Here is a 25,159-nt window from a genome sequence, read left to right on the forward strand (position 1 = left end):
AGGAAATGGCCATCGTTTACCTCTCTTCATAGAGCTTCGTGTCAGTACCAGAAAGGTAAGCTGTCCATCTCGAATTTCTCTTCATAGAGTTCTGTCACTTTATGAGAGAGAGGGCTGGCTGCATAGTCTGTTCCCTCCTGGAGAGCTCTCTTTGACTGAGGGGAGGTTCCTGCCTTTCTCCCCAGAAACCTCTGTGAGCAAGAGGGCTGGTCATTGGCTATTTGTCATCATAGAGCGCTGCCTCTGTTTGCTAAAGCATCCCGACAGACAAGGATTTGTGCTCTATCAGTGCTGCCTTTGAGCTGAAAAAGGAAGTTTGAAAGGAGTTCCCACTGTGGCACAGTGGGTTATGATCTGGCTTGTCTCTGGTTCAGTCTGTAGCCCAGCACAGTGGGCTAAGGATCCAGCATTGCTGCAGCTGTGACATAGCTCCAGTTTGGATTCAATCCCTGGCCTGGAAGCGTCCATGTAACTTGTGTGCAGCTGATAAAGGAAAAAAAAAAAGAAAAAGAGGTTTGAGCCTCTGACATTTCGACTTATAGGGAGCTGTCTAACACTAAAAAAAAAGTACCAGGCATCTTTTATACCTTGCACAACACTTTATATGAAGAAGAAAGTTGGCCACTGGATTTCTCCTCCTAAAGCACTGAATGCCTTTCTAAGATAGAGTATTGGCAGTATGGCGTTTATCCTCAGAGCGCATTTTTACTGTCCGAAGTGAAGAACTGGCTGTCAGGCACTTACAGCACAAAGCTGTGTGTCTTTGACTGAAAAATGAAAAATGGATGGAATGTCCATACCGTCCTTTCTGCTCCGAGAGCACTGTCTCTATCTGAAAAAGAAGGGAGGCTTGTGGAACATGTATTCTCCTAGAAAGCTACCTTTGATGAAAGGGGAAATAGCTCCTCCTTCCTTCTCCTCAGAGATCTCAGATACTCTGGATGACCCAGAGGGGTGTCCACTGGGCATTTTTCCTCATGAAATAGGGTCTTGTTCATTGAAAAAACATACCTAGAGAGTTCCCGTCGTAGTGCAGTGGTTAACGAATCCAACTAGGAACCATGAGGTTGCGGGTTCGATCCCTGGCCTCGCTCAATGGGTTAAAGATCGGGCATTGCCATGAGCTGTGGTGTAGGTTGCAGACGCGGCTTGGATCCCACGTTGCCGTGGGCTGTGGTATAGGCCGGTGGCTGCAGCTCCGATTGGGACCCCTAGCCTGGGAACCTCCATATGCCACGGGAAGTGGCCCTAGAAAAGACAACAAACAAACAAACAAACAAACAAACAAAAAGACATAGACATCATGATTTTGTTTTCTGTCTGCACCCTTTATCTGTGGAAGGAGGCCTGCTGAGCCTCTGGTGTATGACCTTAGAGAGAGCTGTCTCCCGGTGAGAAAAAGAAAGCTGGGCATCACATTATTCTGTCAGACAGTTTGTTCTTGGTCTGAGGAAGTAGAGAGGCAAGTCAATGTTTCTCCGCAGAAAGTGCTGGCTCCCTTTCTGAGGTAGAGTACTGGCAACGTGGCATTTCTCCTGAGAGTACATTTTCCTTATCTAAGGTGAAGAATGGGCTATCTGGCACTTCTAGGAACAGAGCTGTGTGTCTCTGATTGCAAACTGAGCTGGGCATCCTGAATTATACCTCCATGCGCACTGTCTCTCAGAAGAACAGGGTTGGCTGTGGCATCTGTCTTCTCCTAGGGAGTTACCTTTAATGGAGGGGAAGGTCAGCCACGCTTGTCTTTCTGCTAGAAGAGCCTAGTTTCTCTGGAAGACCAAGAAGGCTGTCCATAGGGCATTTTTTTAACTTATGGAAGGTAATCTTCCTCTTTGAGAAGACTTATCTACCATCAAGAATTTTTGTTTTGTCAGCACTGTCTGCATGTTGAAGAAGGTGAGCTGCGCCTCCGACAGTTTCACCTTGTATACAGTGGTCTCTCTGTGTGCAAAAGGGGGTTGGACATCAAGTTTTTCACCTCAGACAGCTTGTTCTCAGTTTGAAGAAGAAGACCGGCCATTTGGGTTTTCTCCTCTTAAATCGCCGTGTCCCTTTCTGAGGAAGATGGTTCCCAACTGGTCATTTCTTCTCAGAGTGTGTTTTCTCTGTCTGAGGTAAGGTAGCAGCCGTAGTGCATGTTTCATAGAGCTCTTTGTGGGTATCTGAAAAATGAGCTGTTGGTACCAACTTTCTCCTCAGAGGGCTCCCTCTGTCTGAAGAAGAGGGATCCTGCCAGTGTGTCTCCTCCTAGAAGCAGTCTTTGACAGAGAGGAGGTCTGCCCTCCTGTCTTTTTTCCTCAGGAAGCTCTGTTTCTCTGGATGAGCCAGAGGACTTGTCATTTGTTTTCTTGGAGGTCCTTCTTTTTCCTTGCTAAAGCATTCTGACCAATAAAACTTTGTGCTCTCTCAGCGCTGTCTTTGTATGGATGAAGTTGGAGCCAGGAGCAGTTTACCTGGTGGTGAGCTGTCTCCTTCTCTGAGAAAAAGAGTGTACATGTGTCTTCACTTCTCAGAACCCTTTGTCCTTGTCTATAAAGACTGTTGGACACTGGGTTTCTCCTCATGGAGTGCTGACTCCCTTTGGAGGGAAAGGGCTGGCACTCTGTCATTTCTCTTCAGAGTGCACTCTTTCCATCTGAGGTAAAGAACTGGCCATCAGGCACAAGTTGGCATAGAGCTGTGTGTCTCTGACTGAAAAATGAGCTATCCATGCTGAATTTTTCCTCAGACAGCCCTGTCTCTCTGTGAAGAAGAGGGCTGGCTGTGGAGCCTGTCTCTTCCTGGAGAGCTGCTTTAGATGTTCGAGGGAGATCCACCCCTCCTGCCTTTCCTCTCAGAGAGCTCTGTTTCTCTGGATGACCAGGAAGGTATCCATAGGGCACTTTTCCTCATGGAAGGTATTCTTTCTCCTCGAGAAGAACTATCTACTTCAAGAATTTTGTTTTTTTGTTAGCATGGTCTACATGTGGCAGGAGGTGAGCTGCTCCTCTGGCAGTTCACCTTATACAAAGCTGTCTCTTTGTGTGCCAAAGAGAGTTGGGCATCGCATTTTTTTTTTATGTCAGAGTTTGTTCTCAGTCAGAAGAAGAATAGGACAGGCGACTCAGGGCTTCTTCTCATAAAGGGCTGTCTCCCTTTCTGAGGGAGACGATTCCTAATCAGTTATTTCTCCTCAGAGTGTGTTTTCTCTATCTGAGGTAAGACAGCAGCCATTGTACACATATTATAGAGCTGTTTGTGTGTTTCTCAAAAATGAGCTGTTGATTCCAACTTTCTTCTCAGAGATGGCTCCCTCTGTCTGAAGGTGAGGGCTGCCTAGGGCTGCCTGTGAGTCTGTCTCCTATTAGCTAATACTCTTTGACAGAGGAAAAGTGTGCCCTCTAGTCTTCTTTATTCAGAAAACTGTGTATCCCTGGGTAAGCCAGAGGGCTAGGCATTGGCCATTTGTTTTCTCGGAGGACCTCTTTTTCTTTGCTAAAGCTGACAAACAATACTTTGTGTTCTCTTAGCACTGTCTTTGTGTGGAAAGGCTAGGATGGAACCAGGAGCAGTTCACCTGATGGAGGGCTGTGTATCTGACAATGAGAGCTGTACATGTATCTTTAAATCTCAGAGCATGAGTCTTTGTCGATAAGACCATTGGGAACTGGGCCTCTCCTCATAAGGAGATGATGTTTCTTCTGAGGTAAAGAAATAGCACTCTGGGATTAATCCTCAGAAGGCATTATCTCTAGCTGAGGTGCAGAAAATGTCCTCATTGTGCTGTTTGTCCTGACTGAAAAGTGAGCTGTTCATGCTGCAATTGTTGCAAGAGAGTCCTGTCTCTCTGTGAAGAAGCAGTCTGTCTGAAGAAGAATCGGGCACTTGGGGTTTTCACCTCATAGGTGGTGATTGGCTTTCTCAGGGAGTGTGCCAGCAATCTGGCTTTCCTGGTCAGAATGCATTCAGTCTGGCTGAGGTGCAAAAATCGTGATCAAGCACTTGTTCTCTCAGAGAAATTTGTCTCTGACTGAAAAATGAGCCATCCAGGAAGAATTCTGGTCAGAGAGTCCTGTCTCTCTGTGAAAAAGAGGGCTGTCTGAAAAAGATTCAGGCCTGTGAGGATTTCTGCTCACAGGTGCTGACTGGCATTCTGAGGGAGCATACCCGCAATCTGGTTTTCTTGCTCAGAGTGCGTTCTATCTGTCGGAGGTGAAGAAACGGCCATCTGGCCTTTGTTGGCAGGCAGCTGTGTGTCTCTTAGTGAAAAGTGAGCTGTCCACCCTGAATTTCTCCTCAGAGAGGTCTGTCTCTCTGTGAAAAAGAAGGCTGTTTGAAAGAGATACAGGCCCTTGAGGATTTCTCCTCATAGGCACTTACCAGCATTTTTAGGGAGCCTGCTGGCAAGCTGGGTTTCCTGCTCCGAGTGCTTTCTCCCTGTCCGAAGCCAAAGACTGGCCATCCGGCAGTTCTCAGAAGGCAGTTGAGTGTCTCTGAGTGAGAAGCGGACTGTCCACCCTGAATTTCTCCTCAGCAAGGTGTGTCTCTCTGTGAAAAACAGGGCTGTCTGAAGAAGGAGGCAGGCCCTCAGGGGCTTCTCCTCAGTGGTGCTGACTAGCTTTCTGAGGCAGCATGCCGGCAATCTGAGATTCCTGCATAGCGTGTCCTTCTCCGGGTCACGTAAAGAAATCTGTATCAGACATTGTCCACAGAGTGCTGTTTGTCTTTGATTGAATAGAGAGCTGTCCACACTGAATTTCTCCTCTGAGAGTTCTGCCTCTCTGTCAAAAAGAGGGCTGTCTGAATATGATTCAGGCCCTTGAGGATTTCTCCTCATGGGTGCTGACTGGCATTCTGAGGGAGCATACTAGCAATATGATTTCCCTGCTCAGAGTGCCCTCTATCTATTGGAGGTGTAGAACTGGCCCTTCGGCAGTGGTTGCCAGGCAGTTGTGTGTCTCTGAGTGAGAAGCAAGCTGTCCACCCTGAACTTCTCCCCAGAGAGGTCCATCTCTGTGAAAAATCGAGTGTCTGAAGTAGAAGTCAGGCCCTTGGGGATTTCTCCTCAAAAGTGCTGACTGGCATTCTAAGGGAGCCTGCGGGCAATCTGGGTTTCCTGCTCAGTGTGCGTTCCCTGTGTCTGAGGCAAAGAACTGGCCATGTAGCTGGTGTTGGCATTGAGTTGTGTGCCTTTTAGTGAGAGCTGAGCTGTACATACTGAATTTCTCCTCTGAGAGCCATGTCTGTCTCTGAAAGAGTGCTGTCTGAAAAAGAAGGCATACCCAAGAGGATTTCTCCCCAGAGGTGCTGACTGGCATTCTGAGGGAGCCTGCCGGCAATCAGGGTTTCCTGCTCAGATTGCATTCCCTGGGCCAGAGGCAATGAACCTGCCATGAGGCAGGTGTTGGCATCGAGTTGTGTGTCTCTTAGTGAGACTCAAGCTGTCCACACTGAATTTCTCCTCAGAGAGCTGTGTCTCTCTGTGTGAAAGAGAACTCTCTGAAAAAGGATTCAGGCCCATGAGGATTTCTTCTCCTAAGTCTGACTGGCATTCTTGGGGAGCCTGTGTGCAATCTGGGCTTCCTGCTCAGATGGCTTTCTTTCTATCCGAGGTGAAGGAGCGGACACCTGGCTGTTGTCGAGGTAGTAGTGTGTTTCTGAGTGAAAAGCGAGCTGTCCACTCTGATATTCTCCTCAGAGAGGTGTGTCTGTCTGTGAAAAAGAGCGCTGTCTGAAGAAGGAGGGAGGCCCTCTGTGGATTCTCCACCTTGGTGCTGACTGGCTTTCTGAGGCAGCGTGCTGGCAATCTGAGGTGTCTTCACAGCGTGCACTGTCTGTCTGCGACTGACGTGAAGATCTCTGCAGGAGGCATTGTTCAGAGAGTGCTGTTTCTCTCTGATTGAAAGATGAGCTGTCCATCCTGAACTTCTCTACAGAGAGCCCTGTCTCTGTGCGAAAAAGAGAGTTGTCTGAAGAAGAAGTCAAGCCCTTGGGGATTTCTCCTCAAAGGTGCTGACTGGCATTCTGAGGGAGTCTGCCGGCAATCTGGGTATCTTGCTCAGAGGACATTCCCTGTGTCCAAGGCAAAGACCTGGCCTTGAGGCGGTTGTTGGCCTCAAGTTGTGTGTCTCTTCGTGAGACCTGAGCTGTCCACACTGAGTTTCTCCTCAGAGAGCCATGTCCCTCTGTGAGAGAGAGAGAGGTCTCTGAAAAAGCAATCAGGACCACGAGGATTTCTCCTCAGAAGTGCTGACCATTATTCTCAGGGTGCCTGCCAGCAATCTGGGTTTCTTGCTCAGAGGGCTTTCTCTCTATCCGAGGTGAAGGATCTGACACATGGCAGTTGTCGGGAGGCAGGTGTGTGTCTCTGAGTGAAAAGCGAGCTGTGCACCCTGAATTTCTCCCCAGAGAGGTCTGTTTCTCTGTGCAAAAGCTAGATGTCTGAAGAAGAAGTCAGCGCTTATGGATTTCTCCTCATAGGTGGTGACTGGCATTCTGAGGGAGGCTGCTAATCTGAGTTTCCTGCTCAGATTGCATTCCGTGTGTCTTTGGCAAGGAACCTGCCATGTGGCAGGTGTTGGCACTGAGTTGTGAGACTCGAGCTGCCCACACTGAATTTCTCCTCAGAGAGCCATGTCTCTCTGTGTGAGAGAAAGCTCTCTGAAAAAGCAATCAGGACCACGAGGATTTCTCCTCAGAAGTGGTGGCCATCTTTCTCACGGTGCCTGCCATCAATCTGGGTTTCCAGCTCAGAGTGCATTCCGTGTGTCAGAGGCAACGAACTGGCCATGAGTTTTTGGCTGAGTAATATTCTATTGTGTACCACATCTTATCCATTCATCTGTTGTTGGCAACTTAGGTTATTCTCTATTCTTGAGTATTGTAAACAATGCTGCTATTAATGTTGGGCCCATGTATCTTTTAGAATCAGCCTTTTCATTTTTTTTTTTTTGAGGAAATACCCAGGAGTGGATTTGCTGGATCATATGGTAGTTCTATTTTTAATTTTTTGAGGAATCTCGTATTGTCTTCCATAGTGGCTGTACCAATTTACAGCCGTGCCCAAGGGCTCCCTCCTCATTCCATCTCTGCCAATACTTGTTACTTGCTGTCTTTCGGGCACTAGCCATCCATTCTGACAGATGAGAGGTGATATCTCATTGAGATTTTGGTTTGCATTTCCCTGATGATTCGTGATGCTGCTCATCTTCTCCTGTGCTGTTTGCCATCTAGATGCCTTCTTTTGAAAAACGCCTCCTCAAGTTCTTTTCCTCTTTTTTAATCCTTAAATAAATATTGAGTTGTATGAGTTCTCTATATATTTTGGATACTAACTCCTTATCAGACATATCATACAAATGTCTTCTTCCATTCAGCAGGCTATCTTTTCATTTTGTCGATAGTTTCCTTTATTGTGTGAAAACATTTAAGGTTGATGAAATACCAGTTGTTTCTTTTTGCTTTTGTTTCCTTGCTTGAGGAAACATAAGATATTGTTCAGACCCATGTCAAAGAGTGTACTACCTCTTCTTTCTTCTGGGAAGTTTATAGTTCAGGTCTTACATCAGGGTCTTTAATCCCTTTTAATTGTGTTTTTGTGTATGGTATGAGGAAATGTACGAGTTTCATTCACTTACATGTAACTGTCTGGTTTTCCGAGCACCCCTTACTGAAGAGACCATCTTATCCCCGTTGTATATTGTTGCCTCCTTTGTTAATACGACCATGACCATATGGTCACACAACTTCTGGGTGGGTGACCTGTGGAGATTCAGGTAGAGTGGTATCCCCAGAGAGGGCATGGAAGTTCCATGTCTCTTCCCACGTACCTTGCCTGGTGGGTCTCTTCCATCTGACTGTTCCCGAGTGTGTCTGTTTAGAATAAGCTTGTAAATGTGCAAGTAAAATGTTTTCCCGAAGTTTTCTGAGCTGCTGTGGCAAATTGATTGAACTCAAAGAATGGGTTGTGGGAATCTCCTGTATACACCTGGTCAGTCAAAAGTGCAAATGAGAACTTGGACTTGTGATTGGCACCTGAAGTGGTGGGGGTGGAGATGGGAGTGCTGAGCTGTTATCCAGTGGGATCTGACACCATCTCCAGGTAGATAGTGTCAGAATTGAGTTGAAGTGCAGGGTACCCCGACAGCATAAGAGAATGGCTTAGTGTTGTAGAAAAACACGCACGTATCAGAGTTGGTGTCGGAATTATAGAACCTAAATAGAGATTGAGTCTCCCAATGACCTCCTCCCCGTGTGCTGCCTCCACCCTCACATCTCGTTGTGAGCATGTGTTGATAAGCTTGAGAGTTTTGTTTTGAGGGAATGAGGAAGAGGTGGGAGGGGAGGAGCCCCAGAAAGAAGGGGCAGGAAGGACTTCCCAAGGACAAAGTCTGCCTTCTCTCAGAGAAGAAGAAGGCAGGAAAAAGGCAAGAGAGGCAGTATTACTTTGGAGCCCAAGGAATGAAAATCACCCCAGAGCAAAAGAGAGGAATATCTTGCAGTTCTTGCCTGAAGGCCAGGGGCTGTGTGAGAGGGACTGTGGGTCAGAACTGAAGCATGGGAGTGGGGCCTGGCAGAGTATCAGGAAAGGCATGGCCTCACCCAGGGTACCTGCAGTAGATGTAGTGCCAGGTTTAGTCTATGAATGGCCTGCAGGCAGCAGGCTCCTTCAAGAAGAAATATGAGTGATTGTGTGTAGGAGAACACGAGAGACCCACTAAACCATACGTGGGTCTCTCTGAATAAGGCTGGGACTGTGGTCTTGTGTCAGGCGAAGCTGAAGGAGGTTTCCTACAAACTCTCCTATTAGTGTTAGAGAGACCTGACTTATTGCCAAGGCTGGTGAGCTTAGGTGGACCTTGGGTTACATGTTCATGTCTTTATTTCATCACAGACACACGAGCTCATTGTGAGCTGGATCTATGCTGTATCCCACATGGGATAATGCCTTGCACATGGTGAAGGGAATCCCCAATCTCTACCTTAATGCACTTTCCAAAATTATCCTCATGCCAACCTCGGGAAGACTTTCCCTAAGAGGAGTCTTCCCAGAGCCCCATGCATGTCCTTGTTCCTCAGGCTGTAGATGAAAGGGTTCATCATGGGGGTCACCACCGCATACATGACTGTGGCCACTGAGTCCTTCATGGAGTAGGTGTGGAGGGGCTGCAGATAGACCATGCAGAGTGTCCCATAGAAGAGGGAGACCACAGCCAGATGGGAGGCACAGGTGGAGAAGGCTTTGTATTTGCTCGAGGCTGAGGGTATTTGGAGGATGGCTCTGACAATCCGGACGTAGGACGTGATCATGAACCCGAAGGGGGTGAGGAAGATGAAGGCTCCTGTGGCAATCAGCACTGTGTGATTGACTTGGGTGTTGGAACAGGCCAGCCTCAGCAGGACATACATCTCACAGAAGATGTAGTGGATCTTCTGGGACCCACAGAAGGTCACCCTGGTCATGAGGAGGGTGTGGCTGAGGCCGTAGAGGACAGAGAGTGCCCAACACAAGGCGAGGAGTGAAACACAGAGCCCAGGGCTCATGACGGTGACATAGTGGAGGGGTTGGCAGATGGCCACATAGCGGTCAAATGCCATTGTGGCCAGGATGAGGTTGTCCAGGGTCACCAAGGAGACCAGGAAGTAGAGCTGTGTCAGACACCCTGCATATGAGATAGCTTTGTTCTGGGACTGAAGGTTCACCAGCATCTTGGGGATGGTGTTGGTGACGAAGAAGAGGTCAGTGGAGGAGAGGTTGGCCAGGAAGAAGTACATGGGGGTGTGCAGACGGGAGTCAGAGCCGATGGCCAGGATGATGAGCATATTTCCCACCACCGTGACCAGTACATGGACAGGAACATCCAAAACAGGACCCGCTGCTGCCCAGGACTCTCTGAGATCCCCAGGAGTAGGAACTCGGAGACCCTGCTGTGATTGCTTCCATCCATTTTTCCAACTTACCGCCAACACCACCAACCGGTGTTTACCTGTGTGCCCTTAAGTGAATAAGAGCATTCAAATAAGCCTTTCAACTGTTTCTTATCATTAACAATATCCTAGGCTACATTTTGTACTATTTTTAGTATGAGTTAATGTAGTAATAGACACCAAAACAGAACATGGAAATCTTCATGCACTTTAGTCATTCCAGAAAGCTCTAATCTAGCATACTCAGTATTATCGGAATTGCACTTATGTTTTATTTTAAATCACACCCTATTACAACTTACCTAAGGGCTTACAGATTAGTGTGTTATGATATCATATAGGTTTCAATGATATTTAAAATAGATGTCGGCACTGTGAGAAGCTGATGTTATACAATGGACGAGGGGAAAAGTGAACGTATTGGAACGGAAATGGAAAAACTCTCCTGATTTGCTGATAGGATTATCCATGTGGGAACCTGAAAACAATCAACTGCAATGCTCCTAGAGATAAACAGGGGATTTCAAAAAACTCGAAATAAAGTCTGGGCTCTCTGACACATTCTAGCTGAGAAGCCTCTGGTAAGTTACCTTGCTCTTTATGACTCCATTACTTCGTGTGAACCATAGGCTGTTGTATTTAAAGAATTAAATATGGGTCAGTGTGGTTGGGGTGAAGAGGAGAGTGGTGAGATATGGGCTTGTCGTGTAAGCAGGGTTCAGGTCCTTCAGAGCCTTGTTAAGATGGAAAAAGTTTCCTCAAGTGCAGTAAAGAGCCTTGAAAGGTTTAAGCACAAGAGGGTGTCTCTATGCAGCAACTATCCTTCTGTTTGTACTTTGCTCATGATATTTTAATAATTAGGTGTGTCTTTTCACTTTTAATCCAATGACTTTTCAGTGCCTGCTGCGTGAACAGCTCTGGTAATGTTGAAATGCATTTCCACTCCCAGCATAAAATACTGAAATCGATTTGCAGTTGTTGCATTTAGCCTTTTGTAGTCATAGTTACAAATGAGGTTTATCTGTAGTTTCCTTTCTTATGTGCCATCTTTATCACCTTTTTGATATGATGTGTTTGCATTATCTTCCATCTTAAACTTAGATTCACTTATTGTCGATTTCTGCCATTTGGAATTTGTTGAAAGTTCTTCAACAGTTTAAGATGCACTTTTTAAAAAAACTCGCATGGGTAGCCTTTAATGCATTGCTCCTCTATTGATTCTAAACAGTACATTCCAGTGTAACTAATTCCAGTGATAAAGAACAATTTTAATTGAAAAAAGTGAATGTCCACATATCAGTGATATCATATGGTATTTGTCTTTCTCTTTGTGACTCACTTCACTTAGTGTGAGAGAACAGACCTGTGTTTGCCGGGGGGAGGGGAGATAGAAGGGAATGGACAGGGTGTTTAGGGTTGGTAGATGAAAACTATTACATGTAAAACGGAGAAGTAATGGGGTCCTCTTGTACAGCCTAGGGAACTGTGTCCAGTCTCTTGGGTTAGAACATGATGGAAGGTAGTATAAAAGACAGGATGTGTGTATATGTATGTATATGTGGCTGGGTCACTTTGGTGTACAGTGGAAGTTGAGAGACCAGTGGAAATCTAATATACTTTAATGAAATTTTTTAAAAAGTAAATGCCACCCTAAATTCTGCCATGTAACCGCTATTAACATTTTGGTGAGCATACGTTCTTTTCTTTCAGTCGTCTTTATTCACTCAACAGTGTGATAGAGAACTCTCTAAATGTCAGCATTGTAATTTATTACCTGCTTTTTTCCTCCTTGAATAACATCTTTCTACCTGCGTAATATTTTCTTTAATCTTCAAGGATGTTTATCCGGTTCTATTTGGGAATTACATTGAATTCCACTACACGGAAATAGATAAAAGCTCTTCACATTTCGATGTTTGTATTATTTGATATCTGAAGGATGTTTCTCCTTTATTAATTTCTCTGACTTAGACTGTCTTTTCCAATCTAAAATCTATGTCTGCCCTCATTTCATAAGAATCTTCATTTTTTTCTTTATTTTTCCTGCACTACTTCTTGGGATTTATAGTAGATTTTGAAGAATAATTAGCATTTCCTACCCGTGAGCCCATAGTAAACCCCAAGCTGCCTCTTTGCAAATGACGCAACAGTTTTAACTAGTGTTTTGAGCAGACTAGATAGACTAAAAGGGGTACTGTTGCAAGTATTCAAGTGAATAATCCTTTCATGCACAAGACGTTTGTTATCGAAGACAAAACCTACAATAAATTTCTTCATGGTATTAATGGGAGGAGGACGTTGCCCCTTTCAAAAGAGCATGCTCCTCTGTCATGAAGTTTTGCTTTTGAGTGCAAAATAAGAGTATGAATTTCAAAAATGTAATGGATTTGGTGTTTGACTTTTGTCATGACAGTATGAGGAGCTCACTGACCCATTCCCCAGTGGCACTTTGGTGGAAGGACTTGAAGGCTGTGGAAGTGGTCCTGAGGGTAAAGATGTGCAAAACATCTACTGAAGAACATCTTTGAAGATTTTGCAGGAAATGTTGAACGTGAGAGGATGGGAAAACATATAACCCTAACCCTAACCCTAACCCTAACCCTAACAGCAGCCATTGAAACCCTAGGCTGTCTGTACATTAGTCTTTAAATATCAAAGTAGATTTAGGGATGAAAAATAGGCTTCAATTAGAAATGTTACTAGAGATAAGGGGGGCATTTTATCATGAGAAAAGGGTAGATTGATCAGCAAAGTATAAGAATTAGAGACACATATGCACCACAATAGACAAGGCAAAAAAGGAGAAATATATAATTGAAAGCGAATAGGTGGAGAATTCAACATCACACTTTCCATAGTGGATAGAACAACTAGGCAGAAGATCAACAAGGCAACAGAAGACTTGAACAACACCATGAATCAACCGTATCTAATCAACACTCTGGCCAACAACAAGAGAAAAAGATTTTTTCCAAGTGCCATTGAAAGCTTTTCCAGGATAGATCTCCAGAGTGGCCAAAACAACCTTGGAAAAAAAACAATCTAACTGGGGAACTCCCATGTCCCAAGTTTAGGACTTACTACCAAGCAACAGAAATGAAGACAATATGGTACCAGCACAAAGATAAACCTGTAGATCGATGGAGTAGAATGAGAGTCTGTAAACAAATGCCTGTGTCTGTGGTTGGCTGATTTTCAACAAGTATGCCAAAATCACTTGCGGGAAAGATTCACCCAATAGTGTTGGGACCCCAGGATAGCCACCTACCAAAGGCAGACCCTTAACTCACAGAATACGCAAAAATGAATATGAAATGGATCAAAGATTTCAATGGGAGAGCCAAAAGTATAAAACTCATAGAAGAAAACATAGGACAGCCTTCATGATGTTGAATTTGGTGAAGGAATCTCAGCTCTGGCACCATAAGCATAAGCAACAAAAGAAAAGAAATTCATTCATAGAAAACACAATGAAAAATTATGTTCCCCTGTTGAAACATCATAAATAAAATAACTAAACACAACAAAAAAGTGACAAAAGAGAAAAATACTTGCCATATGTGTGGTAGACAAAGGCTTAGTAGTCCCAATAAAGACCTCGTATAAACTGATAGTGAAATTATCACCACCCCCCACTGTGGGAAAATAGCAGCGGACACAAACATGCAATTCATAAAAGAAGAAAGTCCAGGTCAACAAAAACATGCACCAACATATAGCTTCACTACTGATAAAAAGGTGGGGGGAACAGGCAGTTTTATATCTGATGCAAGGAAATAACTGGGTACAAGAGGGAAACTTGACATTCCATGTTATAAGCTCTTAAAAAGGATGTCACTCTGAGCATTCCCAGTTTTAAGGATTTATCTTAAAGTATAATCAGACAGAAGCATACATATGTGTGTTTATCTCTGATAGTACGTACGTGAAGCTTCGCGTTGAAGAGGCTGCTTGTCTGTTGGAAAAGCAAGGAGTTTCAGTGACAGGAGGGACCTGATGGGCTCGTCCCAAGATCCCCAAACTGACCTGAGAATGAAAAAGTGCATCATGGTGACAGACTTAGTGACCCCGACCGTGAACACACCTGGCCACCCCTGTTCCTGCGATGGAGTCAAAGGTCTTTCCCTTCCTCAGACCTTATCAGAAATGACCTCTTTTCACAGTCCGTTGCCCGGATTCAGGAGCCTCTGGGGCATCTGCCTGACGGGAGGGAGGCAGGCATGAGGGCTGGGAAAAGTCAGAGGAACCCCGAGGAGTCTCTACCCCTGCCCTAGCCCTCAAGACAGTAGTTTCCCACACTTTAATGTGCATTGGCAATCACCTGTGCTGCTTGAAAACGAAAAGTCTGTTTTCTGACCCCTTTCCTTGAAATACTGGCTCTGTTTTGGGAACAAAGCCCTTTTTGAAAGCACTTGGTAGTTCTGATTATACACTTTGGGAAATGCTGTTTTTTGTTTGTAAGAGTGAGTGGGTTCTGAAAATGTATGTGGTCCGCTGGTTTTAGAGACACAAACCCCTCCGCAGTGTGGCTGGGTGGAGAGGGGAGATGGTGTGGAGGCAGCATGGAAAAAAGGGGTCCAAAGTCAGCATTAGAAAACTGTCCTTTTGCACCTGCTGTGCTGCCATCTAGCTGAAGGGCCCTGAGGAGGGCATGCAACCTCCTTGAGCTCTTCATTTCACCTGAAAAGGCTTTCTTACCTTTTTGAGAATCATGTGCAGCAGGGCTTGTGACAGCCCTTTGGAAAGTATAGAGTGCTAACAAGATTGGAGGGATTGCTAATTACCTGTAAGTACTAAGGAGTTGGATTATATGCAGTTTATCAGTGAGTATGGTTTTGAGAGAGGGCGCGAGAGAGTAAATGGAGAGAAGATAAGAAAGGGGACACACACACACAGAGAGAGGGAGGGAGAGAGAGAGAGGGAAAATATGAGTATTTCTGAAATGTGCAGACCCTACCCACTGTTCCATGGTGGTCTCTGGGTTGCCTGTTTCTGTTGCTTCTACTTTCCTTCTACACAGGATGAAAATTCCGTCAAGACATATAGGGCCGTAAGGCATTGTTTCTGCATGGACCTTGGTGATTCATCCCAGCTTCTGAAATTGGGAAGGAGGGAACTGGTGCCTGGATTTTCTGTGCCTACATAGAAGAACGTAGGTCTGTGGATGTTCTGATGAGCTTGAGGAAGCTGCAAACTGACCCCTGGATACCAGGCTCCTGAAGAAGGGAGCTGAACTGGAGCCACATCAGGCCTATTTGTCAGTTTTGGAGAGGCCTTAGAGATGCAGTCCCCAGACAGCTTGTTGAGATGAACCTGGATAATTGCTCCAAAGTTAATATCTCTAAGCCAGGGTCTTGGGAAATGGCCTTATCTACAAGGAGTAAACCAACTCCACGTTGGGCATCAATCCTAAGGGTGCCCTAGGTGTAAGGGTAAACCATAATCGAAGAAAACATCACACATGCGTCGTCGCCTGGCTTTGAGGCATCAGGAGTCCTGAGCAATCTCAAGAAGTGACCTTGAATTTCAATGATTCCAGATTGCTGGCGACTCCAAGTACTAAGCAAAACCAAGTGAAAAAAATCCCACTTGGTGGACGATAATGCCGTCTTAGACCTCAAATGATTTCTCTTAAAAATTTTTTTTTTTTAATACTCAGTATCTGGCACATACCCAATGACAAGCAGGCACACAAGGGGATAAGATTCCTAAAGCAAGAACCAACAGCTGAAAACATACGGGGACTACAGATAGTATAAGAATCAGACACAGACTGAAAAACAATGATACTTAGAACGTTTTTGGATCTAGAACCAAGGATGAGAAATTTGGCAGGATTTTTTACAAACGGAGCAGATGTTGAGGAGCCAGCAGTCCCTTAAAAAACACATCACTAGCCCTGCAGAAATCCTGTCATGGTTTCTTCTAGTCACGGTTCCTGCAGGGCAGTCACTCCGTGGAGTCCTAATAGGAGAAATTGGTTTTGCCCGTTTTTGCACTTACTTAAATGGAAGTGTCCCCTTTGTACTCTTTCTCGTCGGCCTCTTTCACTCCACGTTATGTATGTGAGATTCATGCACACCGTTGGATGTGGCTGCAGATCATCCATTTTCATTGCTCTGTGGAGTTCCTTCTTGTGTGAATATGCCATTAAAAACTCCTTTCTACCATGGACGGGCTTTTATCGTTTCTAATTTTGGCTGTCAGGAATAGTGAAGCTACATGTTCCTCTTGGGTGTCTATGCAGAAGAGTGGAAATTGTGGATAATAGAGCAGGTGTTTGTTTGGTTTTGTAATTATCATCTTCCTTGTGGCAATGTTTTCGTCTTGTTCCACATTCTTCACATGATTTGGTATTTCGCATCCTTTTAATGTGAACTTTTTAGTTGGTATGTAGCGGCATCTCATTGTGGTTTTAATTTGTATTTCTCATGACTGATGAAGTTAAGCCCTTTCATATAATTATTGTGTATGGCTTTATCATCTTTGTACATTACCTGGTCAAGGCTTGTGCCCATTTTCCTATTGTGTGCCTATCTCTTTCCTGTTGATTTGCAGGAGTTCTTTATGCATTCCAGTTATGAGTTCTTGGTCAGATGTATGTGGTAATAACCTCTTCAACTTTATGGTTGACTTTTCTTCAATTAATGGTGAGTATTTAAAAATAGAAGATTTTAATTTTAAAATGATCCACCTTGGAGTTCCCATATGGCTCATTTGGTTAAGGATCCAGTGTTGCCATTGCAGTTTTGATTTGCATTTCTCTAATAATCAGGGATGTTGAGCATGTTTTGATGTGCTTGTTGGCCATCTGTATGTCTTCCTTGGAGAAATGTCTATTCAGGTCTTTTGCCCATTTTTCCATTGGCTTTTTTGCTGTTGAGTTGTATAAGGTGTTTGTATTATTTAGCGATTAAGCCCTTGTCAGTTGCATCATTTGACACGATTTTCTCCCATCCTGTAAGTTGTCTCTTTGTGTTCTTTTTGGTTTCCTTTACTGTGTAAAAGCTTGTCCGTTTGATTAGGTCCCATTGGTTTATTTTTGTTTTTATTTCTGTTGCTTTGGGAGACCTGAGAAAACGTTTGTAAGGTTGATGTCAGGGAATGTTTTGCGTATGTTCTCTTCCAGGAGTTTGATGGTGTCTTGTCTTAAATTTAGGACTTTCAGCCATTTTGAATTTATTTTTGTGCATGGTGTGAGGGTGTGTTCTAGTTTCATTGATTTGCATGCAGCTGTCCGGGTTTTTCAGCAATTCTTGCTGAAAAGACTGTCATTTTTCCCATTTTATGTTCTTGCCTCCTTTGTCAAAGATTAGTTGACCATAGGTGTCTGGGTTTCTTTCTGGGTTCTCTATTCTGTTCCATTGTTCTGTATGTCTGTCTTGGTACCAGTACCACACTGTCTTGATAACTGTGGCTTTGTAATATTGTCTGAAGTCTGGGAGAGTTATGCCTCCTGCTTGGTTTTTGTTCTTCAGAATTGCTTTGACAATTATGGTTCTTTTGTGGTTCCATATAAATTTTGGATTGTTTGTTCTAGCTCTGTGAGAAATATCATGGGTAACTTGATAGGGATTGCATTGAGTCTGTAGATTGTAGCATGGCCATTTTCAAAATATGAATTTTTCCAACCCAGACTCATGGAATAGCTTTCCATTTCTTTACATCTTCTTTCATTTCCTTGATTAATGTTTTATAGTTCTCAGCATGTAAGTCTTTCATCTCCTTGGTCCAGTGTATTCCCAGGATTTCGATTTTTTTTGAGGTGCCATTTTAAAAGGTATTGTAGATTTGTATTCCTTTTCTAATATTTCATTGTTCTTTTCCAGAAATGTGACCGATTTCTGAATGTTACTCTTATATCCTGCTACTTTGCTGAATTTGTTGATCAGTTCAAGTAGTTTTTGGGTTGAGTCCTTAGGGTTTTCTATATATAGTATCATGTCGTCTGCATAAAGCAACAGTTTTACCTCTTCTCTTCCTGTTTGGATGCCTTTTATTTCTTTTGTTTGTCTGATTGCTGTGGCCAGGACTGCCAGTAATATGTTGAATAAGAGTGGTGAGAGTGGGCATCCTTTTCTTGTTCCAGATTTTAGTGGGAGGGCTTTCAGCTTTTCTCCATTGCGTATTATATTTAGTGTGGGTTTGTCATAAATGGCTTTGATTAGGGCAAGGTATGTTCCCTCCATACCCACCTTGGTAAGAGTTTTGATCATGAATGGATGTGGACTTTGTCAAATGCTTTTTCTGCATCTATTGAGATGATCGTGTGGTTTTTGACTTTTCTTTTGTTAATGTGGTGTATGATGTTGATTGATTTGCATATGTTGAACCAACCTTGTGAACCTGGGATGAATCCCACCTGGTTGCATATAAATTTTAAGTAGGCTTGTCAGTTTCCTTGAAAAGATCTACTGGGATTTTGGTTTGTACTGTATTAAACTAGATTAATTTGGGGGAGAATGGATATTTTTAACAATATTGCATCTTATAAACCATGAATGTGGTGTATTTCTTCACTTTTTGGTTTAAAAAATTTATCTCAATAACATTGCATAGTTTTCAGTAGAGTTCTTCCTCATCTTTTGTTAGCTTGTATATATATATATATGTATATATGTATGTATGTTATTTGATGCTTTTAAAATGCTGTGGCAGATGATAACATTGTGAAGATTTAGTTTCTACTTGCTGCTCAAATGTAGCAATACAATTGATTTTTGCATATTGATCTTGTATCTGGTGATCTTGCTGGAGACACCTATTAATTCTATTAGTTGACTGTAGATTATATTGCATTTTTATGTTTACGCTTAGGTTTCTGAAAAATGACGTTTTTCTTGCTTTTCAGTCCCTGCATCTTCTAGTTCTCTTTCTTTCTTTCTTTTTTTTCTTTTTCTTTTTCTTTTTCTTTTTCTTTTTCTTTTTTTTTTGTCTTTTTGCCATTTCTTGGGCTGATCTCGTGGCATATGGGAGGTTCCCAGGCTAGGGGTGTAATCGGAGCTGTAGCCTCCAGCCTACGCCAGAGCCATAGCAGCAAGGGATCTGAGCTGCGTCTGCGACCTACACCACAGCTCATGGCAATGCTGGATCCTTAACCCACTGAGCAAGGGCAGGGATTGAACCCGCAACCTCATGGTTCCTAGTTGGATTGTTAACCACTGCAGCACGATGGGAACACCCTAGTTCTCTTTCTTGACTTTTGTACTAACTAGACGTTCCAATACAATGTTGAATAAATGATGTAATAAATGACCCTTGTTTTATCGCTGGTATTTCAAGAAAGCTTTAAATATTTTACTATTGTATATGTTTGTTCTGAATGAGGAGTAAGAGATTATAGCTTGTGAGTGAAACATAGTTGCCACTTGTTTTTTATAGTAAATATTATTGGAACACAGCCAGGCCCATTTTTTACATATGGTTTATGATTACTTTCATGCTAGAATGGTAGGATTGTGTATTTGTTTATTTGAAGTTTTTACTTAATCTTTGTTGATTTTACTTTTATTCTCCTTTTTCTTTTGCTTTTTGTACTCTGAAACTATCTTTTCAGGCAGATATGGATTTAGAATAGTGATATTATCCTGCTAGATTAACCTCTTTTAATGCTAAAATATCCCTCTTTATCTCTACTAATACGTCTTGCCTTGAAAACATCTCCATTGAATATATTTTATTTTGATTATTGTGTAGAGGGTGTAATTTATCCCATCCTCTAAACTTTCTGAGTCTTTGTGTTTGTTAAGTGTCTTTTGTTAGCAGCATATAGCTGGGTTTGGTTTGCTCATAAAGACCTGAATAGACTGTTCTCCAAGGAAGATACACAGATGGCCAGCAAACACATGAAAAAATGCTCAACATCGTTGATTATAAGAGAAATGCAAATCAAAACTACCATGAGATACCACCTCACACCAGTCAGAATGGCCATCATTAATAAATCCACAAATAACAAGTGCTGGAGGGGCTGTGGAGAAAAGGGAACCCTCCTGCACTGCTGGTGGGAATGTAAATTGGTACAGCCACTATGGAGAACAGTTTGGAGATACCTTAGAAATCTATACATAGAACTTCCATATGACCCCACAATCCCACTCTTGGGCATCTATCCGGACAAAGCTCTACTTAAAAGAGACACATGCACCCGCATGTTCATTGCAGCACTATTCACAATAGCTAGGACATGGAAACAACCCAAATGTCCATCGACAGATGATTGGATTCGGAAGAGGTGGTATATATACACAATGGAATACTACTCAGCCATCAAAAAGGATGACATCATGCCATTTGCAGCAACATGGATGGAACTAGAGAATCTCATCCTGAGTGAAATGAGCCAGAAAGACAAAGACAAATACCATATGATATCACTTATAACTGGAATCTAATATCCAGCACAAAGGAACATCTCCTCAGAAAAGAAAATCATGGACTTGGAGAAGAGACTTGTGGCTGCCTGATGGGAGGGGGAGGGAGTGGGAGGGATCGGGAGCTTGGGCTTATCAGACACTACTTAGAATAGATTTACAAGGAGATCCTGCTGAGTAGCATTGAGAACTTTGTCTAGATATTCATGTTGCAACAGAACAAAGGGAGGGGAAAAAATGTAATTGTAATGTATACATGTAAGGATAACTAGATCCCCTTGCTGTACAGTGGGAAAATAAAAAAATAAATAAATAAAAATAAAAAGTTAAAAAAAGAGAAAATTTTAATCTTAATTTGGAGTACTTAACCTTTTGGGTTTTATTTAATTACTGATATATTTGGATTATATCTACCATATAATTAAAAATTTTGCCCATCTGTTTTACATTCTTTTTTCCCTGTCTTTTCTTTTGAATTACTCTAATATTTTTATTATTTATCATTGTATAAAGTTATTATATATGGTTTTTTTCTTGACTTCTTGCAATTCAATACAAGTAATTTTTTTTTTAATTTTCCCACTGTACAGCAAGGGGGTCAGGTTATCCTTACATGTATACATTACAATTACAGTTTAGATACATAGTCTAGATACATATGTCTAGATACATAGTTCTCAATGCTATTCAGCAGGATCTCCTTGTAAATCTATTCTAAGTTGTGTCTGATAAGCCCAAGCTCCTGATCCCTCCCACTCCCTCCCCCTCCCATCAGGCAGCAAGTAATTTTTAAAACTGTTTTCATGATTTTACTAGAATCTTGCCATATTTAGTAACCATCCTTTCGCCTTCACTTTATGATTGTCCAAAAATTCCATTCATTTTTGGAGAATACTTTCGCCATATATATAAGATGGTATTGCATTGTCTTTTGGTTTCCATCATTTCTGATGTGGAGTTAGCTACTGTTTTAATTGTTTTTTTTCTGTTCCACATCCATGATTCCCACCCATCTGTCCTCCACCTCGCATATTCGTTCTTCTGCCTCCTGTATTCTGTTGTTGACTGCTTCTAATGAATTTTTTAATTTCAATTATTGTATTTTGCATCTCTTCTTGCTTAAGTTTTATATCTTATATTTCTTTGCTCAATGTTTCCTGTACATTATCCGTCTTAGCCTCCAGTTTATTTCCAATGTCTTGCATCATCTTCAGCATCAGAGGTCTAGTCTTTTTCCTGGAGGCTGGAATCTCCTGATCACTTAGCTGTTTTTCTGGGGTTTTTCCTTTCTCCCTCATCTGAGTTATAGTTCTCTGTCTTTTCATTTTTATAGGTTTTTGATATTTTTACAGATAATAGATTTGTAGCTTCTCTTGCTTCTGGTGTCTGCCCCCCTTGTGGCTCAAGTTGGTAAGGGGGCTTGCTGTAGGCTTCCTGATGGGAGGGACTGATGCCTGCCCTCTGGTAGGTGGAGATGATTCCTATCCCTCTGGTGGGTGGGGCTTTGTTTCTGGGTGAGATTAGAGGTGGCTGTGTGCCTGGGGGGTCTTTAGGCAGCCTGTTTACTGAGGAGTGGGGCTGTGATCCCGCCTGGATTGTTGTTTGCCCTGGGGCTTCTCGGTGCTGATGGATGGGGCCAGATTTTCCCCAAATGGCCACCTCCAGAGAAAGGCATGCTGACGAATATTCCCAAGAGCTTTGCTTCCAGTGCCTTTCCCACACAACAAGCCACATTCACCCCCTGTTTTCTCAGGAGATCTTCCAAGAACTGCCATCAGGTCCAACCCAGATTCCTGTGGAGATGCTGCTTTGCCCTGGGCCCCAGTGCATGTGAAAGTCTGTCTGCACCTTTTAAGAATGGGGTCTCCGTTTCCCCCAGTCTCGTGGAGCTCCTGAGCACAAGCCCCACTGGCCTTCAATGCCAGATGCTCTGGGAGCTCTTTCTCCCAGTGCCAGATCCCCACATGTGGTAGTTTGATGTGGCTTTGATGTGGGGCTCAGAACTCTCACTCCTGTAGGTGAGTCTCTGTGAAACAGTTACTTTCCAGTGTGTGGGGCTCGTATGGGGTTGCTTATATGGGGTAATTGCCCCTCCTACCTTTCGATGTGGCCTCCTCTTTGTCTTTTGGAGTAGGACAGCTTTTTGAAAGTTTCTGGTCCATTTGGTTGAAGATTGCTCAGCATTTGGTTGTAAACTTTGTTGTTTTCAGGCGAGAAGTTGAGCTCCAGTCCTTCTGTTCCACCATCTTCTTAATTGTTATTCCCATGAAGATAAATATCCCCACTGTCACCTCCAGCTGCCTTTAAGATTTTTCTTTGTATTTGTGTTTTGAGAAGTTTACTCTTGTATGCCTAGATTTTGTTTTGTTTTGCGTTGTTTGCATTTATACAGCAGAGTTTGCTAAGCAACTAAATCAGTGGTGTATCCCTTTTATTGTTTTGAAAAATATTTGGTCATTATCTTCTCAAATACTTCATATCTTTTTCCATTTTCTATCTCCTGGTCTTTCTGGATTCCAAGGATACGTACACTAGACCCTCAGTGCATGTCCCATGTATCTCTTAAGATCTCCTCTGTTTTTTTTTTTTTCTTTAATTTTTGGATTCAGTTAGGGTATTTTGAATTGACATATCTTCTAGTTTATTAATCCTGTATCCTGCTACTTCCAGTCTATTGTCAAACTCATCTAATGAGTTTTTAGTTCTACATGCTCTATTTTTCACTTCTGGAATGTCTATTTTTTTTTCTTAGTCATTGTGTCATTTTCTGGTGAAAACTATACATCACTTTTTCACTTTCAGCTGTCAATTATTGTATTTTCCTCATCTGCCACCTCTAACTTCAGGCTCATCTTTGCTTCTTCTTCTCCCCCTTCTTCTCCTCCTTCACTGTTTTTGGTTTTTCTCTTCATTATTGGGAATTAATTTTGGTTCAGGGTCAGGTTTCAGTCTTAGGAAGACTGTGTTTACTGCTTCCTATGGTGTGTTCTTCCCAGAGTTTAGATTGAAAATCTGATGAGTTCCTCAGCGCTAAAAGAGAATGTGGGACTCTTTTTAGAGTTTTTTGGTTTTTTTCTTCTTCTTCATCTCTTTACCCTCTTGGTCCAAGAAGCTTCAAAATTTGTCAGATAATCTTTATGGAAATGTCAGACATGTTTGAAGAAGGTCTCATGCATTGATGAGTTCTTGATTCTCAGGCCTGAAAGAGTGCAGGCCATTTTTGCTTTGCCTTTAAGAAGACTTAGCCTAGCTCTCTAGGATTCTACAAGATTCAGAAATGGCCCATGAGAAAAAAAATCCATGTGTTTGTGTCTCCTCCAGTTTCCCGTTGGTTATTCCATTACTGTATCCCTGCTACAGGCTTTGATGCTTTCTCTTTCCCCAGAGGAGATCTTTTGCCTCAGTCTGTGCCTAGATTCAGCAAATAGTTAGTCTCCTATTTAAAATTAGCCCGTTGACCTCACTTCAAATCAGAAGAGTCTTTCTCTCTCTGGAGCTTTAATTTATGCAGGTTTTGTTGCTTCTGAAACTCCCGGATGCTTTTCAAATCTGATTTTAAAGGTTATCTGTTTTAAAAATTGTTGCAGCAGGAACGCTGCTTGCTGTAAGCCTTCTTCTCTGGTTTTGAGGTGATGTTCCCAAAGCAGTAACTGGACTGGATGGAACAGTAGGTTATCAGTCTTATGCACCTCAGACAGCAAATACTTCAGAAGTGAAAATAACAAAGAAGCCAGAGAAGGAAGAGGTCTTCTGGGCTGTGGTGGCCAGGGCAGCCTTCCTATGGGATTAAGGCATGAGTTTTCATCCTCTGCTACCTGTAAATAGGGCTAGTAATTAAGAAATACCTTCCCTAGATCTCCTTGGGGATTTGTTCCAGAGAAGCAATGAAATTTACTTTGTTATTAATGATTTTTTCATGTCCTAGGTTACACTGGGAACTAATGTCCCTCAGGCTCAGGGGGATAGATTGAGAGAAGTCGTAAGGGAAGTTGCAGAATCAGGTGATGACTACAGAGTCTATTCCCACATGCCTATAATGAAGGAAAGAGTGAATGATCCTTGGCCAAAGCCTTGAAGTCACCTGCAGACATATTTCGTAAGTTAGGCTGGAGAGTGCATGCCATAGGGATCTTGCAACCTTAGCATCCGGACTCCTGAGGTTCTATGACTGGACTCTATGGACTTTTTCTTCAGACCGACTAAAAAGAAAGCACCTGCTAAGTATTCTAGAAATACTATGTTGATTAGTGTCTACCAGCACCAGACCCAGTCTCTCTATCTGTATAATATTAACAAGTATTTCATAAGAGAGTCCTCTATATATTTTATAAGGGATGCTCAAAAGAGATGTCAATTACTTAATCATTAAATACATTATCATATTGTATTTCCTTTGATTTGGAAGCAAAAACTTGGCATTTTTTTTCTTTTTTTTCTGACCAAGCTGTTAATGTGAAGCCCTTTGTTTTTCTCTTGAATTTTTTTCTTTTTCAGTCATGCCGTATGGAAGTTCTTGGGCCAGGGGTTGAATCTGAGCCTGAGCCGTGACCTACGCCACAGCTATGGCAATGCAGGATCCCTAACCCACTGTGCCACAGTAGGAATTCCCTCTTGAATTTTTAACAGAAATTCAGGCTCAAGTCCAATAACTGGTAGTGATATTTATATTTTTTTCTGTTTAATAATAGACAAGAGATGTTCACAAATGCATGCACTTGGAATATGGATCAAATCTTTGCATGAATATTTTTGTATTTCAGGTCATTTTTCTTTTTTTTTTTCTTTTTTTAAGGCCACACCTGATGCATCTGGAAGTTCCCAGGCTAGGAGTCTAATTAGAGCTTCAGCTGCTGGTCTACACCATAGCCACAGCAATGCCA

At 42.7% G+C, this 25,159-nt stretch overlaps 1 long non-coding RNA gene and 1 pseudogene across 3 annotated transcripts in view; one reads left to right on the forward strand and one right to left on the reverse strand.

Moving 5' to 3' along the window:
- LOC146398325 (uncharacterized) overlaps nucleotides 1-25,159 on the forward strand; it is a 45,267-nt gene that overhangs the window by 114 nt on the left and 19,994 nt on the right. The window contains exon 1 of one of the 3 annotated variants that reach the window (XR_014821681.1): nucleotides 22,033-22,360. The exons of the other annotated variants lie outside the window; for them this stretch is intronic. This is a non-coding gene — a long non-coding RNA (uncharacterized LOC146398325). Of the gene's footprint in view, nucleotides 1-22,032; nucleotides 22,361-25,159 lie in introns of those variants that run through there. 3 annotated transcript variants of the gene reach the window in all.
- Nucleotides 42-9,926, reverse strand: LOC146398326 (olfactory receptor 1D2-like; annotated as a pseudogene).

Source organism: Sus scrofa, chromosome 12 (genome assembly GCF_054392235.1).
Source record: "Sus scrofa isolate SSC_HxYL_T2T_F1_AM1 chromosome 12, Sscrofa_HxYL_maternal_Yorkshire_Landrace_v2.0, whole genome shotgun sequence".
Taxonomy (NCBI): domain Eukaryota; kingdom Metazoa; phylum Chordata; class Mammalia; order Artiodactyla; family Suidae; genus Sus; species Sus scrofa.